The 25,885-nt window shown below is 44.4% G+C and overlaps 1 protein-coding gene across 1 annotated transcript in view; it reads right to left on the bottom strand.

Moving 5' to 3' along the window:
* Nucleotides 1-25,885, bottom strand: part of KYNU (kynureninase) — a 915,617-nt gene that overhangs the window by 376,228 nt on the left and 513,504 nt on the right. The gene's annotated exons all lie outside the window — the stretch shown is intronic.

The raw sequence follows: 25,885 nt of genomic DNA, 5'->3' as shown, positions 1-25,885 counted from the left end.
CGGAACTCTTGCACCATGAGGTAGGGGAGTCTGCACTGATGCTAAGCAGCACAGGGTGCGCCAGCACTATGAGGGTGCAGAAGTTCATCTTGTGTTAGTAGATATAGCATATATCTGCTCTCTCTGTTTCACAAGTTCCCTTGTTGCATTTCATTGTTTGAAACATTAGTAAATCTAGCCATTGATATTTGAATATAAAGTTTATGTCAATGGTGAACCCCAAAGATGGTACCTTTTCTGCCAGGTGGGAGGAGAAGCTGTCTAGGATTATGTTGGCAAGCCCGACTTGAATTTGTGGTTGTTTTGTGCAGTTAATGAAAAACAAGAACTCTGTATTAGTCTGGTTCTGCTTTAGGGATATACCTGACATCCAATTCTAGATTACATGGAGGCAGGTTGGTTTTGAATAGTTGGACATTGCTGGTTAAGATTTGGATGTAGTGTTTAATTTTGTTTTTGTAGTACTGATGGCTTTTTATATTGCCATTGAGGATGGATCTGAAGTGCTCCATGTAGCTGTTGAAACTCTTTGATAACTTGCAGGATCCTCTTATAAAACAATCTATAGGAGTCTGTTGTAGTTGACAAGGATGAATGTGAGCCATGGCAGGACTATGTCATAGAAGCTCACATATGATTTCATGGCTGTGGATCACTGCTTCATGATTGACAATGTAGAAGGCAGCATCAGAAGGCAGGGAAAGATTCTGTTATTGTTGAGGAGGGCATTGTTGAATATTTGAAGAGAGGCTGTCTATGAGCTGCAGATGATTGCTGTTATTGAGCTAGTAGGTGTTTTTTTAATGATTTTCTTGAGAATGGTAAGTAGATAAAGGGGTAGAAGTTAGTGACACCCTATATATAAATATATTATGTGCAACAAAGAATATGATATTTGAGTCAGTAAGGAGCAGAGCTTTCCTTTCTGCTGCATTAAGCTGTTGTTTCAGCTGTAATTGTTGCCACATTTTATGGCACAATTTGTGGAGAATATTGGCAAAAGCTTCCGCCTGGGTTTCTGTGACTGTACCCATCTCCCAACAATTCAAGAAGCCAAATGTCCAATGGGCAGGTTATGAAAGCACGGATGCCCAAAACTATGTTGTGTTGTGTTGCACTCTAGAGCATCGTATCCATACACTTACAGCACATGCTTGAGGAATTACAGTAAAAAAGGAACCCCTGTGCCTCAACAGTAATGCCTTTGATAAACTATTAATCTACACTCCTCTACTATCCACTCTATTGAAATATGTGCATCATTCAGAATGCATTTAAATGCATTGGTATCCTTTTCCTGATCTTCCCCCCCATTTATAATTATATTCTAATCTACTGTTGCCTCTAAAATAAAAGCATTGTCCTTAGAAAATTTGGCCAGATTCATAAAGGTAAACTGAGACGTTTGATCTAAACTTGGACCAAATGTCTACGTTTACGACTTTGAGAATTAAAGAAGGGCTCTTACGAGTAGTATCTTTACATCGGCACTCAGAGCGGATTTCTGCCTTGAGTGCTGATGAAAAGATACTACTCGTAAATGCCCTTTGTGAATTCCCAAAGTCGTAAACTTAGACTTTTGGTTTAAGTTTAGATCAAACATCTAAGTTTACCTCTGTGAATCAGGCCCAAGGTTTTCCTATAAATTATGTTCTTGAAATGAGTCTTGGCTTTTAAATCAATATAAAAAAAGTGATCACTGGGATTATGTTGAATCCTACTCCTATGGAGACTCTCTGTCACATTGCATAAAAAAAGCTTCATAGCGATGGTTAGACCTGTCACCCTTGATGTCATCTTTTAGCCTTTGCCCCTCCTGTTTTCTAAATGTTGTTGCTTTTGTCATTGGTGCACTGCTAACCCATGCTAAAGTGCATGTGCCCTCTTCCTAAAACATGGCACACTTGGATTTCACCTGATTGGCATATTTAATTTACTTATAAGTCCCATGCAGATGGTACTACATGTACCCAGAAACTGTAAAATGTGTTTTTAGTGGGCATGTCACACTCATTGCCACTGTATGCTGTAGTGCAAATTTAAGTTGCTAATTCTACCTCAGAAAATAAACATTTTGCCAGGCCTACACCTCCTTTTTGAAAACATATGTCACCCGTAAGTTAGGCCTTAAACAGCTCATTGGGGAGGGTGCATTGTATTTAATAAGTAGGACATTTTAATGATAAGTTCCATATTTTCTGGTAGTGAAAAACTCCTAAATAAGTTATTCATTACTGTAAGTCCTACCTCTACCATTGGATAACATTGGGTTACCTTATTACACTTAATAAGTGACAACTTTTGATTAGGCATGGATAAGGAGTTTAAGTTTGGACTCAAATTCATTTAATTGAAAATTCTCTTTAATGGTGAAGTTGAATTTTAAGCTACCGTTTAGAAAATCGTTTTGTGCATGCTTCCTGTGTTCTGGATCACATGCCTGTGAATAACTTGGCAGTTGGACTTTATACATTCCCCTCATACAGGGATAGAAAGGGGGGCTAAGTGTTGGAAGGATCGACCAACTTGCCAGGATGGGTGGAGAGAAGTTGTCCCCTTCCCCACTTACACTTCAAGGGTCTGCACCAAGCAAACACACAACAGGACCTAGCGCTAGACTTTTGTCATCCCAGCCCACTTGGTGCCTTGGCAAAGAAAGAGGAGAACGTTCCAGAGCCATATGCTAGGGTAGGCAGCATGTCACTCCAACTTCAAAGGCTTGCACCAGGTATAAATATCAGTCCTCCTAAACCACACCTTCAGTACAATCCAGGACTTGTGGACTACAGAAGAAGGACTGGCTTGTTCCCCAGAGGATTGCCCTGCTGCTTGAGATCTGCCTTGTGCTTCAGAGGACTGCCTTCCTGCTACCAGAAGACTGCCGTGCTGCTTGAGGACTGCACTGCTCCCTTAGAAAGAAGACTGGGCCTGCTCCTTTCATCCCAGGCTTCTCTGAGGTACTTCAAGAATCAGTTGGCTAACTACCTGTTCTGAGCTACAGGGACACAACAAGCTAAATATATCTCCCTGCAACTGCCCAGCAGATCTGCTGCAATTGGAACTCCCAGGACCTACAACTGGAATTGTCTGAGCTCTCCGGGCCTTTGCTAGAGTGAGTTACTGAACCCAAGAGTTGCCTCCTCAGGTCCTGGACGCTTATCTGGCATAAGTGTTCACTCCTCTGTGAAGAAAAAAGTAATCCTAAAGTTTTGGGATCTTTATGATCTGGCCCATTTGCAGCGAGACTCTGCCACCCGCTGCCACTACCAAAGTGAATCTCCTGTGAATAAAACTCCTTGTGCTATAGAGACAGCCAACAATGACTGTCATGACAAGATCTTCATTTTTTGCTACAGCAATGAAGGCTCCAGTGATCGTCATCATGAAGCTCCAGAAAATACTGTCTACAATGCTCAACTGGATCTTCATGCTACAGTGACATCCATCCTCCTACATTCTTCCTGCTCCTTGCATCCTCCTCCTGCATAAATACTCAATACAGTGCCTCTGGGTTTCGGCATAACTGCTTTTATGCCAAGCTACCAAAGGGTTAAGCAAAGGTGAATTTTGTGAGTTTTTTGGGCTTCCCTGTCAAGGATTGTGGTTGTTATTTGAGTAGGGATTCTACCTCCCCAACCAATAACCCTATTTCTTACAGTGATCACTGAGAAACTACATGTATGATACATTCATTTTATTTTTCATTGGGGAATATAACTGTTCCAAATCATGGGTAGTACTTTCACAAATGTGAGTCTTGTTTTTTCTACTCTGATCATGTTAATTATTTGCTATAATAGACACTCTAAGCAGTGTAAACATCTCCTATGTTACTGTTTTCATTATCCTGTGTATCAGAAATCACATTCCAAATTGGTAGGTATCTCATTAGGTTTCAATCTGCATAAATTGCAATATAATGTTCCTAATCAATTACTAACATGTTCAATGTAGCCCTTCATTCCACATAGTATCCAACTTGTTTGTGTCACTCTTTCTGTTTTCTTGCTCTTCCAATGGGTTGTGTTGGATGGTGGGTCATTAGTTGTGTGGCCTGCACAAATAATGGGTCCGCACACGACCACCACTGGGAAGAAAACAGCCCATTGTAGCACTTGACTCTCACACAGTATCGTTCCTGAGTAGTCCAAGGCTTACTCAAGGGAGGAAGTGTGGGCTAGTAATTCCATTCATGAGCACACAAGCATGGCACTCAATAAATGACTGTCCAGTCTGTGCTTTCTTTCTTTTGATGAAGTAAAAGTACATTTAGTATGCACACACTACTCAATACCATGTAACAATTTATGCACAAATGTATGGAATTACCGTTGGATGACAGTGTACAATCTCTCATATTTCCCCCTAGGCGAAATATAACCCAACAGCCCACATGGCAAAACAATCCCTGGTATTCCAATGCAACATTTGCCTGTAATTTAGATTGAAAGACCCAAAAGCTGACAAGTAAGCACTTTTACTGTACAAAAGAGTGGGTATCATTATCATTACGCAAATCAGCATTACCAGAAACACATAGAAACATGTTTAAATACTTTAAACAGCTAACATTATTTTTTAATTACTTTTAGATTACTATGAGATTACTTATTGATTACCTTCGTGTAAAATCATACACTTGGTTATTCTGGTGTAATACCATCTTGCACCCCTAGAGGGTGCAATCACACAAGCACAAAAGTTCTAAGATGTCTAATATGTGTATCTTCTAGATATGTATAGTTCTTTAGGAAATATGTATTGCTACTATGTCATAACAATAAATTACACACATACTCATTAAACCTGTTTACCAAATGAATATTTACTCATGATTAAATATATATATGTATGTGAATATATATGTATATATATATATATATGTGTGTGTGTGTGTGTGTGTGTGTGTGTGTATGTCTGTGTGCAAATAAAAAGAAATACAATAAAATCTATAAATAAAACTCAAATAATGAATAAATTATAAAATTATGAGTCCCTCAGCCAGCGGCCAACTTTGCGGGGGACACACCTGCATCCTCTGACTTTTCTTTTTGGCAGGGCACCGTGCTCACTGTCTTCCTCTTCAGTGGGGCCCCAGGATGGGCTCTGGGGCCTGTAAATTTCTCTTCATGGGGTTGCGACAGCGGCCCCCGGCTGTACTTCTCATTGAGGCCAGCCCCCTAGCCTACCCTGGGGTCATCGACCGGAGCAGCGGCGGAGCCCTACGCGCTTCGCCGCTTGCTCAGAATTAGGTCAAAGGTCACATACCTTCTCCTTTGGATATCTCAGGCCCCCAAGGGCCGATTTTGATGGTTCAAGTGTTATTTTGCTCCTCGTGATGAGCCCTTGCCATCAGGAGCACTCTCCTTAGGCGTTCTGGCCTAGAAGGGTCACCGATTATATGGAGCTAGTCGTTCCTCTGGTGCCCTCTGTTCCCTCTGGGCAGCGCGCTCTCATTGCGCCAGCTCAGTCTTTCCCCCAAGTAGGTCTCAGACGGAGTAAGGGGGACAGCTTACCTTGCTCTGGCCTGCACCTCGCTGGGCCTGAAGTCCTTCAGGGGCAGAGTCCCTGCCCCAGGGGGCAGTCAGGGGGTTCTTCTTTCCAGTTGTCCATGACGCCTGTCTGCAATCTCAGTGTCCAGCAGTGAACCACTGCCAAGAAAGACACCTCTCCCCTGTGCAGGACCTTTTAAGTGGGTGCGGAAGTGTCCAGCAGACCTGCATCTCTGGCCAATCTAGACGTGCCACATCACTTCCTTGCCCCTGTCCCCTCCTTCCTGCACAGTCTTCTGGGATGGCTCAAAATGGCGTCGATCAGGAGCCTGGGCAACATGTGCTCTGAAACTCAACCCTCCCTCTCTGACATTCCTTTCAGATCTTCTCTGGCCATTTCCTGGCAGGAGCTGATAGCTGGCTGATTGATGCAAGGGCCTGCTCAGGCAGCTGAATAGAGCAGTAATTGATCTTAATCCTGAGCTGAGCCAGCGAAAGATGACATTCATGGATGACCCATAAATTGTACAACTGTGCTTTTGTAACCTACCAAATAATTCTTTTCATACAGTTTTTAGTGCAAATTGGTGTTACTCTGGTCTCTGTGGGCCCTAGGGGACCTGTGTTATGCCCTAGGCCACTCTTTCCCATTGACATTGAATGGATTGTCCCTACAGTGAAAAGACAGTAAGCACACTGATATCGACAGGTACTGGGGTGTTCCCACAGTAAAAATACAGTAAGCTCACTAACTATCTCTCCTCTGTATACACCCATCTCATGAGGCCTACTCCACCACCCACTCTGCATAGTTCCTTCTGCGCCAGGCTCCATAAGCACAGTTTGTAGGCTGCGCATGCCAGGAATCCTCCCTGCGCAACCCTTACATTGATGAAGGGAAATGCTTCCCTTTAGCATATTGACCCCTTTTTTTGGACGGATACTGCTGTTTTTTGCATCTATGCACTAGGGCTCTGCTTACCAGCCTACAGTGTGTGTGTGCTCTAACTCCTAATAATGTTGCAATCTGCTATATTTGACTTACTTATAAGTTCATAATATATGGTACAAAATGTACCCAGGGCCTATAACTAAAATGTCACTAGTGGATTGCAGCATATGTTGTGCCACCACTAAACTGACAAAGCAAACCATGACTGCGAGTCTGCCACCAGTAGCCTGGCTTAGCAGGCTAAACTAGTGGTTGGCAATAATATCTGCTCTGCCTGTACAGTTCGAGGAGACTTGGCCACTTTGTGTTACACCTGTAGTGCAGAGTTCCAGTAAAACTCTACTGACCACCACGTGGTGTGGTTTATTCTCAAATGTTGCTCACCAATGATAAGTTCACTACCACAAAGGAGAACTGACTTCCCTTAGCATGATTTTCAAGAGCTAGGAAAACACCTGGCAAGATTTTCTCAACATAGGCAGTTCAAAGCGTTTCCATTGGGAAGGCTGCTGTTGAGGTACAAAATCTACTTGTGAGGTAGTAAACCAACTCTGGCACACTGCATGGTTCCGTATCTGCTGATTTCTCTATGTGGAACAAGCTCCTGGTGCTAACAATCAGCACAACATACCCATTTCCGCCCACTCGCAGAGCTCCAGGGAATCTCGCTGAGTTTTTATGTACCTCTGTGGAATTTTGTTGATTGAAACTCCCCGAGTTCTGCGCAACCCTAGTTTAAACTCCAAATATGACCTACCAAAACTCCTTCGTACAGGCCTAAACCCACATTTTATATATCAATGATTTACGACTTTAGGCTGAGGTGTAAGCACTTTCGCATTGATAAACGTGTGCAACATGGAGGCACTGTGACTGGTCAAGTGAATGCCACTGATGATATGCCTGCTGTTTAATGTAATGGAAGTTAACACTCAGGATAACATTTTGCGTACTATATTCATTCTTCTTGGGGGTGTTATGGTGTAACTATTCTGTTTATTTATTTGAGATTATGGGAGACTTTATTTCCCATGCTAACTAGCTAACAGCATCATACACCGCCATCTTGGGTGGGACCTGTGTTTAAGTGAGAGCCCCACCTGTCTGCTCCTGGCTGTAATTCAGAAGAATTCAGGAGGAAGGTGCATGTATGCAGAACTCTGGGCGCGGCCTTCATTGTCCATAGCCTGATACCCTTGCTCGAAGATCCAGGTAAGGGGAGACTACCCTTGCTCGAAGATCCAGGTAAGAGGAGTGTTAGACCTCACAGCCTTAGGGTGGTCACCCCTAACTTTTTGCCTGCCTCCCTCCACTTTTGAGATACTGTTTTTGCTGGTTTTTAGACTCTGCGCACTTTACCACTGCTAACCAGTGCTAAAGTGTATATGCTCTCTCCCTTTAAACATGGTAACACTGGATCATACCCAATTGGGCTATTTAATTTACTTATAAGTCCCTAGTAGAGTGCACTATATGTGCCCAGGGCCTGTAGATTAAAAGCTACTAGTGGTCCTGCAGCACTGATTGGGCCACCCACTTAAGTAGCCCCTTAACCTTGTCTCAGGACTGCCATTGCAAGGTCTGTGTGTTCAGTTTCACTGCCAATTCAACTTGGCATTTAAAAGTACTTGCCAAGCCTAAAACTCCCCCTTTTCTATATATAAGTCACCCCTAAGGTATACCCTGGGTAACCCCTAGGGCAGGGTGCTGTATATGTAAAAGGCAGGACATGTACCTGTGTAGTTTACATGTCCTGGTAGTGTAAAACACCTAAATTCGTTTTTACACTGCTGTGAGGCCTGCTCCCTTCATAGACTAACATTGGGGCTGCTCTCATACATTGTTTGAGTGCTAGCTGCTGATCTGAAAGGAGTAGGAAGGTCATATTTAGTATGGCCAGAATGGTGATACAAAATCCTGCTGACTGGTAAAGTTGGATTTAATATTACTATTTTAGAAATGCCACTTTTAGAAAGTGAGCATTTCTTTGCACTTAAATCTTTCTGTTCAAAAAATACTCGCAATGTCCCAAGGACACTCTGGTTACCTGATGAAGGAATCCCAGGTGTCTGAGGAAAGAAGACCTCAAAGACAAAACAGATATATGAATAGGCATATAGCTACATCTGATAAGAACGCACAATCTTACATTTATTTAAATAATATGAATATTCACAAACCCAAATTAGGCCAAAAAGATACAGCAAAAACAATAATCACACTCATACCATATTTCAAAAACTATACAAGACAAGGACACTTGTTTGGATCAACATGGGTATTTTACTTTACACTATAATTGACTTATCCATCTAACTGGAAGAAGGACCAAAGGATACACACTATAAAAAAAGAGAAAACAAAAACCAGAAAGTTGGACTAATAACACAATATAACAGATATCAAGAACTCTTCTTGTTGGGGACATTTAAGCCTGCAGACTATGATATCAGTTGATTACTATTCTGTTGTGATACTCCTGGCGAGACCGATTGGCTCGCCTGGTGCTAATATATGTGGTCCTTTAGATAAGATACTTGTTGGTCCTTTTGAATCATGTTAGGTCCTTGCCACATATATATATTTTTTTAAATATGGTATGAGTGAAGGAGTATGAGTGTGATTATTGTTTTTTAGCCCTTGCATTTTTTCCAGGATCTATGTTGGGTTTATTTATCAGTTTGATGTATCTTTTTGGGCTAATTTGGGTTTGTGAATATTCATATTATTTAAATAAATGTAATATTGTGCGGTCTCATCAGATGTAGCTATATGCTTATTCATATATCTGTTTTGTATTTGAGATCTTCTTTTCTCAGACACCTAGGATTCCTTCATTAGGTACCCAGAGTGTCCCTGGGACACTGCAAGTATTTTTTGATTCATTTTCCCCAGTCCCATTTTTCCACTGGGGTGACCTTTTTGTTGTTGAACTTAAATCTTTCTGTGCCTTACAATCCAAGTCTGGCTAGATTTAGTTGACAGCTCCTTGTGCATTCACTCAGACACAGCCTCACTTGCATACATCTATATTTTGAATGGGCCTTCCTGGGCTGGGAGGGTGGAGGGCCTGCCTTCACACAAAGGACTGCCAAAACCCTACTGGGACCCTGGCAGACAGGACTGAACTGAGAGGGGACCTGATGCACTTCTAAGCCACTCTTTGAAGTCTCCCCCACTTCAAAGGCATATTTGGGTATGAAATCAGCGCGTCTGCCCCTACCAACTCAGACACTTCCTGGAGAAAAGAACCTGAACCAGAAACTGCATTGTGCCAAGAAGACCTGCCTGGCTGCTCCAAGGACTCACCTGCCTGCTTTCTGTGAAGGACTGCTGCCTTGCTGTTGCCCTGCTTCCATGCTGCCTTGCTGCTCTTTGGCTGTGGTGAAGAAGTGCTCTCCAAGGGCTTGGATAGGGCTTGTCTCCTGTTGCCTGAAGTCTCGGGACCACAAAGACTTCATCTCTACAAGAAGGACTCCTTGTGTGGCGAAATTCGGTTCACAGCCTGCCAGAAATAATGCACAGCCTGCATTGTGCTGAAAATTTCACCACACGCTGAACCGGAACGATGCAGCTCGACTTCGCAATGAGAAGATCGACGCAGTGCCAGTGTAGCGACTGGAACTTAGATGCACGGCCTCACCGGATCGATGCATAGCTGAGCCGGAACGAGGCAACCCAACTTTCAGAGAGGAATCGACGCAGCGCCTGCCGTGTGGTAGAAAATTTGCGCAATGCCTACCGGATTGACACAGCTCCTGTGACTTTGTCCTAGCAGCGCTGGAAATCCACACATCGTCCCCCGGGCATCTGAAAACCCCGCAATCTGTAGAGGATCCACGACCGAGTACCGGAAATCGACGGACAGCCAACCCTGCGTGAAAACTACACGATGCATCGCCGTGTGCGGCCCAAGAAATCGACGCACACCCCTTTGTTTAAACGCATCTCCTCCTCTGCGGCCCTTTGGGGAGATTTTTCACGCAAACCAGGTACTTTGTGCTTGAAAGAAACTTTTTTTTGCTTTTAAAAGACTTAAGACACTTTGGGGCATATTTATACTCCGTTTGCGCCGAATGAGCGTCAAACATTTTGACGCACTTTCAGCGCAAACGTTGCCCCATATTTAAACCCTGACGCCCGATCCGGCGCACCAGGAAAATGGCGCTATGTGCGCCAGTTTTTGGAAGCGGCACCCCGCCCTGCGTTAATGACATGCAGGGTAGGCGTTCCCGTCCAAAAACAGACGCACATAGCGGTGCGTGGTATTTATGCTCCAGGGCAAAAATCACTCCCGCGCGGCAGGCGGCGCAAAAAAATGGCGCAAAGCACGAATAGCGTGAAATTTTAACGCCTGGGTCCGGGCAGGCGTTAAAATGGGGCAAACACACCTGTACTTAATCAGAACACACAGAACAAACAACAGAGCAGCAGAGCAGCAGAGCAGCAACAGGGAGATATGGAGGTGCTTTTTCTTCAACGTGCACGTAGACGCAGAGCCCTGCAGCAACAACAGCAGCCACAACAACAACAGCAGGGACCCCAAAGACAGCGCAGAAGGCAGGAGAGGATATTCCGCCCACGAACAACCCTGCATGGCCTCAGGGAACGAGACATCATCCAGAGGTACCGGTTGAACTGGCAGGCCATTCAGCAGCTGCTGACAAATATTGAACAACAATTGGCCCCCACTTTAGTGACTCCACGCACTATCCCAACCGAAACAAAGCTGCTTGCCGTACTTCACCTGCTGGCAAGTGGCTCGTTTCAGACAACTGGTGCCCTGGTTGGTGGAATCTCACAACCATCTTTCTCCGCATTCCTGCCTAAAGTACTGGATGCCATCATTGGACTGACACCCCGCCACATCTGCTTCCCTAACACAGTGCAGAAGCAGCAGGAAACAAAACAGGGGTTCTACGCCATCAGTGGCTTTCCGCACGTCCTTGGTGCAATCGACTGCACACACGTACACCTTGTGCCACCTGCTGCGAGTGAACACCTCTACCGCAACAGGAAGCACACACATTCCATCAACGTGCAGGCCATAGTCGATCACCAAGGACTGATCAGCAACATTGTGGCTAAATATCCTGGGAGTGTACATGACGCATTCATCTTCCGTCACTCCACCATCAACCAACACTTCCAGGATGGACGGTATGACAATGGACTACTTGTTGGTAAGGACAAAAATCTACTTGTATACTCACTGCACAGAAACCCTCTAGGATAAACAACCCATACACCACAATAGCAACACCTAGACAGGAACACACTGAGGTACTCACATCACTAGCCATGTGTCACAAGTCACCATTGAACCTCTCACACATTTGAATTTACTCCACAGCTTAGTGTGAAGACATTCATGACTGTGGTTGCCTAAATGTCACCTTGCAAATTGGAAGTCTCACAATAACCTGTACACTAATACAATGCATAACTTTTAAGGGATGAGATGGCCTGGCTATGTTCAATTGAACGTTTCTAATACCCTTTCATGTTTCAACTCTGCATGGAACTATCATCACACCCCCAGTGAGGACACACGGACACCTGTGTCACAAGTCACAATGCAAGGGAGGGCACACTGTACTTGAGAAACCAATACATCCTGCTGACAAACAGTTAGACAAGAAACACTTGCTCAGCCAAGGAAAAAAAACAATGCCAAAGTTTCCACCAACAACCATAGGTTGTCACATTAGTACACAAAATAGTCACAGACAACACAACACAACTACTGCCATCAAAGATACGTACAACAGTGCCTCCTACATCTAATTGATACCATTCTGTGTTTCTCTTTCAGCTGATCAGGGGTATGGCATCCAGCCTTGGCTAATGACACCATATGGGAACCCAAATACTGCTGCTGAGCGGGCATACAATGACGCCCACAAGAGGACCCGCAGCATTGTGGAGAGGACCTTTGGGATCCTAAAGTGTAGGTTCCGCTGCCTTGACATCACTGGCGGAAGCCTACTATACTCCCCAGAGATGGTCTGCAAAATCATACTCACTTGTGCCATATTACACAATATTTGTGTACAACGGAACATTCCCCTCCTTGAACCGGACCCAGACATGCCTGAGGATGATGATGAGGAGGATGCTGGACTGCAACAGGAGGGGGAACAACCTAACACCGCAGCAGGAGTGCGTAGGCGCCAACAGCTTGTGAACAATTTTTGTACTTAAGTTATTATAATCACTTGTATTCCACACTTGTAAATAAACACAGATAACAAACACCACATCATGCTTTGGCCTATTCATTTCTGACCACCTTTAGTTTGAAATAGCTGAAGATGAATGTCGTCTCATTGATCAAGAATGCCATTAAAATTCATCCCACCAAAAATAAACATCACAACTGTATGCACAGAGGGTAGGATGTGACATGTTACATTACCATACACAGAGCCCAACAAGAGTACAAATGTGACAATTACACATGCCGGATCCAAACAACTGAAACAGTCTCTCATCCAGCCCAAAATTGGAGATCATTTGAAAGTCACATCACACGTGTTCAGAGACAGGGTGGGACCATCCATGTGTACGTGAACATGTCATCAATGGCTTCTCTCAAGTGTATGATGTGAGCAATACACAATTGCAACAACATCAGCTGCCACTAACTCAGGAGGAGACCTTGAAGTTACAATGACAACATACACACAGACAGGTCATACTGGATCCACATTCCCACACACATGTACACATATGTCATACAACCAACCTAATATTTGAAAGTAGACCATCACAGTTGTGTCCCAGTTTGAACCTAGCAGGAAGATTGTAACATGACACTAAACCAGTATATGCAGAAAGGGACACAGACAAGCAAAACAATCTTCGCATTATCACATCGTGAACGCTGAGAGTCTTGCAAACTTAGGGGGTCATTCTGACCCTGGCGGTAATTACCGCCATGGCGGAGGTCGGCGGTAGCACCGCCAACAGGCTGGCGGTGCACCGATGGGCATTCTGACCGCTGCGGTTCAGCCGCGGCCAGAAACGGGAAGTCGGCGGTGTACAGCCGACTTCCCGCTGCCCTTGAGAATCCGCCATGGAGGCGGAGCGTGCTCCGCCGCCATGGGGATTCTGACACCCCCTACCGCCATCCTGTTCCTGGCGGGTCTCCCGCCAGGAACAGGATGGCGGTAGGGGGTGCCGCGGGGCCCCTGGGGGCCCCTGCAGTGCCCATGCCAATGGCATGGGCACTGCAGGGGCCCCCGTAAGAGGGCCCCACAAAGAATTTCAGTGTCTGCTTTGCAGACACTGAAATTCGCGACGGGTGCAACTGCACCCGTCGCACCTTCCCACTCCGCCGGCTCCATTCTGAGCCGGCGTCCTCGTGGGAAGGGTGTTTCCCGCTGGGCTGGCGGGCGGACTTTTGGCGGTCGCCCGCCAGCCCAGTGGGAAAGCCAGAATGACCGCCGCGGTCTTTCGGCGGGAACCGCTTGGCGGGCGGCGACCGCCGACCGCCGCGGTCAGAATGACCCCCTTAGTCATATGAAAATGGTATGCAACTTAGCTCCAAATCATCATTACTGCAAACGTCAAATGGGCTAATGAGATGAATGAATGGTCAACAGTCATTCATACCATATGGCCTTACATTCACCCGCTGCTGCAGGTTTGCCAGGATATGATAAAAATACTCCATGGATACAGTAGCTATTCTGGATGGTCAAATCCTAGGGTGCTGGGGGCCTAACTCCACCTCTACCACCCCCAAAACATACAAGAATCATGTACTTGTGAACTAAACACATGCATAAGGCACATGTGTGGCCTCCATGTCACAAGTCCTACACAAATATGAACCACAAAATCATAATGGGACATGGTCAGCCCCATAAAAACTGAAAGTGACTCTCCCACTCCCTGTTAGGACTACAGATAAAAGCATCCCCATCATAAAGGTGGGGACATTTTGGAGACGGAATACATAATGGTATCAAAAACATCATTTCAAAATAGCCATCAGCAATTACACCAAATATGTTGTCAAATATGGTCAATACATTAGTTAACGTATCCCAAACATCACAGTGTTAAGGCCGTCTATACATAAAAGTACGGACATTTGTCATATACAAACACAAATGTGTCTCACATCGCACCGTTTTACCATGACAAATCACCTTTCCAAAGCTAAAAACATGAAGACATTTGGATAAATTTGCTCCATATTCTACGCATACAGCATGGCCGTCATAATTTGTTCACGTACATGAGTGCACACAATGCAGAGTCAGATACAAATGTATCCAAAAGTGTCTTGATATTTCAACTTCAAATTATTATTTACATCCACAATATTTTTGTCTCTGCATCATGTGCACTACTGTACGTGTAAAAAAACCACGCCCATGATGTATGCGTCGTGAAATTGACGCTACATGCACAATATGTTGGTCATTTCATTTACAGTATTAATTATTAATATTCATATCATATTTTTTCACTCCGCATCATGTGCACCACTGTACGTGTAAAAGAAATGACGCCCATGATGTATGCGTGGTGAAATTGACGCTACATGCACAATATATTGGTCATTTCATGTACAGTATTAATTATTAATATTCCTATCTTATTTTTTCACTCCGCATCATGTGCACCACTGTACGTGTAAAAAAAACGACGCCCATGATGTATGCGTGGTGAAATTGACGCTACATGCACAATATATTGGTCATTTCATGTACAGTATTAATTATTAATATTCATATCATTTTTTTTCATTCCGCATCATGTGCACCACTGTACGTGTAAAAAAAATGACGCCCATGATGTATGCGTGGTAAAAATGACGCTACATGGACAATATGTTTGTCATGTCATGTACATTTTAAATTATTAATATTCATATCATTTTTTTTCACTCCGCATCATGTGCACCACTGTACGTGTAAAAAAAATGACGCCCATGATGTATGCGTGGTAAAAATGACGCTACATGGACAATATGTTTGTCATGTCATGTACATTTTAAATTATTAATATTCATATCATTTTTTTTCACTCCGCATCATGTGCACTACTGTACGTGTAAAAAAAATGACGCCCATGATGTATGCGTGGTAAAAATGACGCTACATGGACAATATGTTGGTCATCTCATGTACAATTTGAAATATTAATATTCATATCATATTTTTACACTCCGCATCATGTGCACTGTAATGCGTCAAAAAAATATGACGCACATCTGTGTATGCGTGAAAATATGACGCATTACGCGGAAATAAAAACAGCGGCCATTTTATGCAGGAAGTGATGTAATAGGATATCCTGTTTACCAAATCTGTACTGGGAGTTGACTTTCACTTTGCAGTCTCAGAGTTATCTAGACTGTGTGGTTGTGTGAAAGGTGTTGTCCTGTGTTTTACTGCTTTAGTGTCCTGTGTGCCTTGTATTTTGTCTTTGTGTCAATCTTTTATTGTTGTCTAACATTGTCTCAGTCTGTTTAGTGTTATTTTGTCTATACCTGTGATAGTTTGTATTGTCTGTGGGAGTCTGTTGTGGGTAGCATAGTTTGGGGGGTTAGTTGGGCTATTTTTCTCCTTCTTCTTTTTCTTTCACACCTCTACCTTTCCCCATTTCCCACTTTTTCTTTCATTTTTCTTTTGTACTTTTTTACACCTCTCATCATGTCAGGTAGGCCTCGCCTGTCCAGGATGGGTGAGGACGAATTGGGGGGCTTCATATGGCTCGTAAGCCATTTCCTCCCACTGATGCTGGAGGCTGGGGGCCGTGTGATACAGGGGTATCACACGGAGGCAAGGAAAATCCGTTGGGAGAAGGTGTTCCATCACCTGGTCCGGGTCTACGGGAGTCTGAGGAATATACATCAACTCAAGCACCGCTGGGCAGATCTGATCAGCAGGGAACAGGACCTGCTGGACCACCTGGGACTCCGGATTGGTGGCTATGTTGGTGAGTACTAATCAATTACATGGGAATAATAGGAATGTGTGCGTGAACATGTGATGATTGGTAGCGAATCTGCAAAATAAGTAGCTGACTGCGTGTTATGCTAGGGAAACCTAGGCCCATGGGTATACACATAAATCCCCATTTTTGCTACACATGTACACCCAATAACAGCAGGAAAATGCAACATCTATTTGTATTTTGCTAAGTAGCCCCCTCTCTGCGTCACAAAATGATGCAAATGCTGCGCTACAAAGGTATACATATGTGTCCAAATGTGTATTTGTTGCAGGATGTGTATGAAGACCTATGCTACCAGGCCGATGCCTCATTTTTGCAACACATACCAGATGGCTGTAGCTGCATGGAATGTACTGTTGCATTTGTGTCTGAAAAGCAACACGTGAACTGCTCTATTTGTACTCTACTGGTCATAATGGCCAGTGAGTACGTCATGTAGAAACAACATACCTACATATGTAGACGCCATAGCTAGACCGAAAATTGCAAACACATGATGATGCTACACATGTGTGTTGCCTTCACGTCACATGAAGTTAGTCATGTTGTCCACACATATGTCACATGTGTGTCTGGTTGCTGTGTGTTGAACCTGTCCACATAGCCTGTTTGATTGTGAGTGGTCATGCAGTCCTCATGGAAACAAGTGGTATGTAATCTCTCTGGGATGCACATGCTGAGATGTATGGATCACATGATTGTTGGGGCCTACTAATGGAGGATTAACTTGGACGACACATGACTGTCCTGGCCACTGCATGAGTGTAGTAGGGTGTGTCACTGGAGCAGGAGACTCATCCAATGATAATCTAGAATACAAAGTCAGCCAGGCAGGATGAGCATGTGTGAAAGTGTATCATTACCATGTAATATTCACACACTGTCATTGTAACAGAAATTATTTGTCTGTTCACCAAGTCTGAGTATAATCTTCCTTTCATGCTTTACAGGTGGACCAGCCCCGTACACCGTTGGTGAGGTGGCCCATTTTGACGACCCCGATACCTACAGTGAGTGTTGCCTAAGTGCTATTTACATTGTTTGGAAATGAAGCATGATGGATTACTGTGTGTTCAGGATAATTCATGATTTGATGTGCTGGCTGTTCATTGGCTTTGTTGTTTTGGTGTGATATCAAATTGGAATAATGTTTCTGTAAAGCAATACCTAGTCATCTCTCAGATTGAGGGGCAGTAGGTCATTCAATTAGTACGACAATTGGGAATGGCATGACTCATTTTGAATACACTGGTCAATGTTAGACTTGGTCAGGAACTTGCCATTAACTGAGTCAGCATATCAGACTGACAGTCTCCCAGATAGCTTAGGCACATGGCTTCGATGACAAGTGCTTCTTCCTAGTTGAGGATGGACTGTGTACACTGTAGGTCGGATCTTCCGGGGGCATGTACTTCCACAAGGTGACCTCGAAGTGTGTGTGACTTGAGTGCAATGGCCTAGGTGTTCTGTTGAATCATGTGAATGGGTGTTCTACCTCCTCTGTGTGTGTTGTAAAACATGCCTCACTAATAGTATGTTATGTTGGGCTAAGTCATATCATTTTGACATGTGTGGACCTGGGATGTGACAAGGTTGGGCTGACTCCAACGTGTTGCTAGCCCTTCATAGGTGTTGTGTGTGAAGGCACATGCTTGTTGAAATTTCTGCACACTCCTGGTTGTGCATTGATCATGGGATTGTTGTTTGTTCTTCCCACACCACCCACAAAGACTGGGATGTTACTGTGAAACAGGGTACCTAGGACTGTAGCAACCAGTATGTTACACGTACTTAACACCTTTTGTGACTTGAGTTTGTACCTAGGTCCAGATGTAGCAAAATGTCTACACATTGCAAATAGCATAATTTGATGTTAGTGAGTTGCAAACGTCTGTTTCCTAATCCGAAATGTTTTTGGTGGTCATGTACATATTAGCAAAATGCTTTTCTAAATGAAAAAAATAAAGGAGTTTACCAGCCCTACTTGCAAATCACAGTGGTAGGCAATCCCATTTGCTAACGAGTACGTGGTTGCAAAGTGAGTAGCTGTTATCATCCACTTGAAGTGGAAGCTAACCAACTTGCTGACTGGAAGGGGTCCTCATTGTGAACCTTCACCTTTGTGAGTGGACCAAAATACTCCTGCACAAAACAGCCAGTGGTCTAAGGGAGCAATAATTATTGCGTAAATTACGTAAAAACCAATTGTTGTGAATTTAAACAAATAGCAGCTCATTTTCCTTTCAGATAAAGGGCCTACACTTGGTGAAAAATAACTTGCTTCATTTAAAAGCAGTCACGTCTATGGAGTTCTGCTGTTCCCAGCAGGCCTCCATCCCCGTGAGTGCCCATAGTTGCTAAGGTGGTGTAAGTTGGAACCCACATCATTGATGTTCATGAGGTGGGATTTAGAGACCCCATAGTGACTCGCAGACGGTGTCAGAGACACCGTTCAGCTTTGCAATTTGCTAGTTGATTTCCCATCAATTCCTACATCTGGCCCATAGTGTCGACATATGATTCATGGCCAGGGGTTCAATCTTAGCACACAACTATTTCGAAATGCCATTGAGTGAGGAGTGTGATTCTTATCACATAGAATGACATATGTAGTGAAGTCAGTATGCGGACGAGCTGGTGCCATAATGTATAATGCCTTAGGTATGAATTGTATGAGTAGTTTAGGGTGATGTCATCCATCATGTAGAGACATGGATATGCTATATGAGATATGCCCTTCAGTATGCATGATTCACATGTACTTCCACTGAGCCTTCCCGTGAACTATGTTGTAACAATTGCTGCAACCAATACATTGCTAGTAATGGACAAATTACCCATTGTGGTATTCAACCCACTGTAAATTCTATGCTCAATATTTGCCTTTTCTCTTCACAGCTGCAAACCTGAGTGCCGCAGCTTGCAACCAGTTTGAGCGCCGGGCAATGAGGTACAGCCACATCCTGCAGGTGCAGTGTGGGTATCGGAGGATGGCCCGCAGATACAATTCGGAACGGGCCTCCGGGGCGTGGTATGCCACACCACAGGCTCCCCCAACGGTGCCCCCAACAACCCCAGCCACTACATCCACCAGGTCTGGCCAAGTGGACCCAGAAAAGGACCAGGCATCCTCATCCAGACCTGGACCCAGCCGTGTGGTGGGAGCAGGGCAGTCCCGTGCCCACACCACTCCACCAACACAATCCACCTCCACCGGCACCCAGACCTGCACTGACCCTCCGATCAACCCAGCGGACTTCCACGCATTGTCAAGGAAATTGGACAGGTTGATTGGAAAAGTTGACACCCTGACGGAGGACATGGCTGAGGTGAAGAAGAAGGTGCGCTCCATCCGGCGAACACTACGGAGGCCAAATCTGTAGACATTTTGCCCTCCAGAACTTTTACCCCTCCCCTCTCACCTCTTTCCTATTTCATACTGTTAGTTGGGTTTGGGGGGTTAGTTATAGGATAAGTGTAGGAAATTAGCTTAGTTAGTGTTAGGTAAGAGGGTGGGGGGTCCTTCTTCTTTATATCTTATCTTTTTGTGTGGGTGGGTGGGTGGGGGGCAATGTTGGGATTCCTGTTTAAAAAAAATAAAAAATAAAAAAAATAAAAAAATATATAAAAAAATAAAAAAAATATATATATATGTTTGTTTAGGATAGTGTAGTATGTGTGTAGGTTAGTAAGTGTTGTCCTGCATGTGTCTTGTCTCATAATGGTGGGTGGGGGGTTGATGTTTAGATCGTTTCGTTACATGTGTAGAGTAAGTTTAGCTTAGGTTAGTTAGGGACAGTTGTGGGTTAGTAGTAGTCAGGTTAGATTAGTGTAGGTTTATCTTTCCCTTAGTTGCCTCTTTTATTACTTATTGGAAATAAAAAAATTGTTAACCCTTTACCTGATGCGTTAGGTGCTACCTTTTCATGGCCTTGACATCAGTGTAGCAGAAAGTTTTAGTATGACATTTGTGTGCTATGCTCGCTATCCCCAGGCTATTGAGGTTTAACATGCCAGCTACCCGTGTGCTAACTTGGTAAGTATCCACCATGTGGGAGAGCCACCATTGGTAGTGTGCATAGATCATCAAGATTTGGGGTTGGTATGTATCCTACTTCACAAAGAGTGCTTCCAGAGTTGATTTTGTAGGTAAATAGATAGGTCGGACAGCATTGTGAAGTTCAGGGAGAGCTTTGTAGATGAGTATTTGTTCACACTCTTGTCTTGTTGCTGTCATTGCTGACCTACATCATGTGTGTACTGCTTGAGCATGACTTTCCTTCATGGTAGTATACGCTGTAAGGGTGATTGATGCAGTGTAATTTGGTTATCATTCCTTTCATTTTACAGCATAATTTCTTGTTTTAGTATTGCATGGTGCCTACATTTCTCAGCCACCATTAGTTGTCTAGAATAGCTATGGATGGGGCATCATTCTGTCCAACACAGCATGATTGTGTGTGCTTAGTCCCTACATCAGTTATTTTCCTCAGTCTAGTAAAGCTATGATGCAATCCTGGCCACTGCACAGATGTTTCAGTATACATGAAATCAGGACAGTAGTATAGAGAATCGACATGGTTGGCACACAGCCACTTTGGAGTTATGTACTGCACAGTTGAAGTGTGAAATGACACAGAGACACAATAGGTGTGCAAGTGATATTTATTTTTAGGTGGAGTAGTGCAAAAAGTCCATTAACAATGTTAGGTGAGTCCGTTCTGGTGCATTCTTAAATGGTGATCCTATTTACAGGGTGTGGATGATGCTCCTGACATGCTGGGGTGATGTCACAGACGGTGCAGAGGAACAGGAATTGCCAAATGGTAGGAGAGAAACATTTACAGCCAATGTGGACAAGTTAAACAGTGGATTGCCGAACAGTCATTGAGGGTAGTTGGAGTGAGGCTGGCATGTGTCAAAACGTAGGACCTTGGTCAGAGTAGGCCATGGTGCAGGGACTAGGGCTTCCGGGTACTCTTGCGAGTGAATGTTATCTGTTCCATGTCTTCTTCTTCTGATGTGTGTGTTGCCTGGTGTGTCCTTGTTGTTGTTGGTTGTGAAGGGGCAACACACACCTCAGTGTCAGAAGACATGGAGGCAGACATCCCGGGGGCTGATCCCTGTCCAGTTATGAAGGGCAGTACTGCAGCAAGGAGGGCGTGCTGGTTTTTCAGAATGGCAGCCACATCCCGATAGTAGGCAGCCAGGTCGGCCCTGAGGGGTTCGATGTTGCATTCGTGCACACGCTGACTGGCTTGCTGTTGGAGTTGTTTGGTCAACTGGATGACAGCTGTGCAGATTGCCTTCTGTGTTACTAAAAGTTCCTCCAACAGCGATGTTCTGGCTTGCATTGCAGCTGCCTGATCAGCAGTTGACAGCATGCACGAACGCACCCCCTCAAGGCTGGCTGCCATAGTTTGCATCCCCACCCGCACCTCCTTGGCCAGCTCCCGCTGGACCCCAACGACTGTTCTTTCGAAGCTGGTGCCAGTGTCGTCAGAGTCCTCAGCTGTGTTGGAGCTGGCAGGTCTTACAATTGGGGTGGCGGGTGGTTCTACTGTGGTGGCTGCTTCTTCTTGGCTCCTCGTTACTGAAGGGGGGGTTTGGAGGCTTTCGAGGACCATGTCAATGGTCTCTTGTGTGAGGTTGATGGTCTCGTCATCCATGTCATCAGGGAACTCATGGACAGGCATATCGGCAGGAGATCCGTGTTCCTCTGCAAAGAAACAGGGTACAATTAGTGTGTCTGTGTTGAGATCATTTAGCACTAAGATACAAGCCTTTGGATGCCTTAACTTTGTACTCTGATTTTGTCTTGGTATCTGCTGTCCGTCATAGGGCATTGTTGTAGGCCTATGGCCCACCTGTGTGTCACATGTATGATATGGAGCTATCAGACATGCCTGCCAGGTCATCTCTAGGTGTTGATTTGTAATTATTTCGGAATATGCATTTTTTTGTCCTACTCCTCCCTCGGTGTTTCACTATTGTTATGGAGGGACATTTGTTTGGGTGGGCTCTCATTATCCTACATGTGATTCTTGGCTTTCTAGGCAGCAGGATAGCTAATGGTGTGGGGGACTAAGTTTGACCCACTTGTAAATAACTCTGTCACCCAGATATTCTATTTAGCTCAGACAGACTAGCAGTGCCTCTGGTCTCCCACAACAGAGGAATGTTTAGAAGTCCAAGCCCATGACATCTTTGGGACTTCTCAGGGAAGTGGTGGTCACTCAGGTCCTACACATTTCTATCTTTTCCGGTATGTTCCCATACACAAATGACACAGACAGTATTTGTTTGATATGAAGTTTCATTGTACAACTCACTTGTAGGAATTTAGGTGTGAGCCCCAATAACCAAAACAATACACACAGTTAGAACTGAAATAGTCCGCAGGAGAGTAATACATTGGTACACAGCTATCATGGTGCCTAACAGTTTCTACTCTCCCTCTGCTTGTTCTATGTATAGCACAGCATGTTAAGTTTGGAGCTTGGCTGTCTGAATCACAGGGGAGACATCATCCCTCATATCAGAGGAATGGGCTGGGATCTGGTTGTGCATCAGCAGCAAGGCAGGCAGCATCTAGATGTGATTTTCTGTTTGTAAACTCCCCCATGCGTGTCTTGGGACGAGGAAGTGAATTTAAAAGACATATGTCATTGTGATGACAAAGTTTCCCTACGCAGGAATGGCAAACCTTAACCCCTACCACATCTATCATCAACGAACCAGACGGTATCCTTGACTGGGGCACAGAGTGAATATGTTCTGGCAAACTCCAGTGCAGAAGTAGGCAAAACAGGGTGATTTGACTAATTGCCAACACCTTAGGACTGACTATTTGCTACATTAACTGATAGGAAGGGCAATGAGATTCATTTAGTGCAAAGTGCTCTGAGGCACTTAGATGTGAGCAAATGAGTATAAGTACATTCAGGGTAAGATGCACAAAGGCCTCCAGCCTGAGGCTATTGCGCAAAGTATACGTTTCACTTGCCACGCTACACTTTGACTGACTGTGGGTGTTGTGACTGCCCTGCCAGCACACTTGCCTCACAGGCCCTGCACCATACACTTTTTATTCACATTGCATGATCTGTACATGTTAGGTGGCATGACCTATGTATGTCAATGTTAGGATGTGGTATGGATGTAAACATTGTTGATGTTTGTATCTGATGGGGTCTCATGTGTGTCTTACTGGATTGGCCTGTTTATCGTATGAATGTCCTATTTTTTGGTTAGACTGTGCAGATGTGTTTCATTGACCAGTTGCCTGTGTCCCCTCGTCAATGTTGTTGTCTGAGCAGTATGACATTTGTGATGTAGCATTGTTAGGCAGGCACGTGAGGGACCCTGACGTATGCAGCATGTGTGTGTCGTTAGTGCTGTGTGGCTCCTATTGCTGTTTACTTAGGCTTATGTATGTGTCAGTTATGGACATTCGGCATTTAAGTGTACTGGTACCTTTGTCTTATTTCTAGGAGTAGTTGCAGATGTCATCCTCACCCCCTAATTTAGGTATGTATGTTCCAGGGTGGGGTTCCTGCCATTTGGTACTATAGCTGCCCAGAGATGAGAGGTGTTATTGTCAACTGTGGTGGCAGTTAAGTTGCAGTTGTTGTATTTGCTACTGCATTACAGGTAGGGACCTAGTTGATGGGGAATAGTTTGTGCAAAACAAGTGCCTGGATGTGGATTCAGGGTAGTGTCCTTCCCACCTGTCACTGGTTTCCCTTGGCTCTCTTGTTGTAATTACAGGATGTCCCCGTGGGACTGTAGTGGTGGCAGTATTTTGTCATGCCCCGGCTATGGTCAGTACTGGGCATTCCACCCTGCTGTGCCCCTTTCCCCATGCCACTTCATATATGTGCTAAGTTACATGCATTGTGTAGTAGGTATTCCCCCCCTGCTTACAGTCCCCATTATTGCATTGTAATTCCCCATGCGACTTACCCTGCATGTGCGTAGTGTCGTGGTAGTCTGCGCTGTCCAGTCCTTGTATCCCTGTGACGATCTCCTCCGGGATGACGGCTGCGACCATCTCCTCCATGTGGTCCAGGGCCTCCTGTTGTGCTGGACTCCCCCCTCCAGTCTGCATTGCTGCCTTCCTGTTCCTGGCCATTTTCTCTTTGGTCCTACGTTTACAGTCATGCCAGCGTTTCTTACACTCGGTGACTGACCGGCGTTCTTCAGCCACACTGTTTATCTTGTCCACAATTTCTTTCCAGATGGCCTCTCTCCTACTGAGTGGCAATTTTGAGGATATGAAAAGTTGGTGCTGGTGTTCCGTCACCTCTTTCACCAGGATTTCCTGCTCCTCTGCACTGAAGCGACACTTTCTTTTTTTCTTTAACATGTCCTGGTTCCTGTATGCTTCCTCCTGGCTGGTTCCTGGTCTGCTCTCATCCTCCTGGGGTCTGTTGGGGCATCTAGGATCCATTTTGGGTCTCCTCTCCTGTAAGTGCAGTTTTCGCGCAAAAATGTCACGCAATAGCGTGAAAAAAACTGGCGTTTTCACGATTGCGCTGTCGTAAATCGACCCACAGTGATTTGCGTCACTTTTACGTGGGTTTCCCTTACGACAGACCGACGCTGTGTGCGTCACGAAATAATGACTCCCACCTGTTGGTTGCGCCGCCGTACGTCAAAGTATAAATTTGACGCCCGAATGGCGCATCCAAATGGCGTTAGACGGCGCAAATTTTTTTGACGCAAAACTGCGATAGCGCAGTTTTGCGTCAAAAAGTATAAATATGGCCCTTTATATCACTTTTCAGTGATACCCCTACATTTGCTTATTTCATCTTTAATCGTTTTGACCTGCATTTATCCAGATAAATATTATATATTTTTATAAACACTGTGTGGTGTATTTTTGTGGTACTATATAGTGGTATTGTATGTTTTATTGCAAAAATACTTTACACATTGCCTTCTAAGTTAAGCCTGACTACTCAGTGCCAAGCTAACAGAGGGTGGGCACGGGATAATTTGGATTGTGTGTGACTACCCTGACTAAAGTGAGGGCTCTTACTTGGACAGGGGGTAACCTGACTGCCAACCAAAGACCCAATTTCTAACAGGGAGACTCTGCTTCCTTGTATTTTCTACAAGGCTGAGGCCAAAAAGAGTCTTCGGAGTCCCACTTATGTCCAAATCCCGTTTTTGGAATTCTGCAGTGTGCATGCAATTCAATGTAGACTCTGTTCAGACTACTGGGTTTAGTATGACTTTTGCAATAAGAGTACTTGGGAATGTCGTTTTTCTCAAAGATTGTTTTCACCAAGCATGTGGTATTTTGTTGGTGAAGGAACTGAGGGAACTAAAGTACATCAATCACCAAAACTTTCAAACCCTGCAGTCCTTAAGATTTGAGAGTTTAGAAGATAGCTTTATGTTGAAAAGTTTGACATTTACCAAAGACTATATTTGCAGTATCTATATGGTTTCAGAA

The sequence above is a fragment of the Pleurodeles waltl genome, chromosome 3_1 (assembly GCF_031143425.1).
Source record: "Pleurodeles waltl isolate 20211129_DDA chromosome 3_1, aPleWal1.hap1.20221129, whole genome shotgun sequence".
NCBI classification, from domain to species: Eukaryota; Metazoa; Chordata; class Amphibia; order Caudata; family Salamandridae; genus Pleurodeles; species Pleurodeles waltl.
This window is presented reverse-complemented; position numbering and strand designations above follow the sequence as displayed.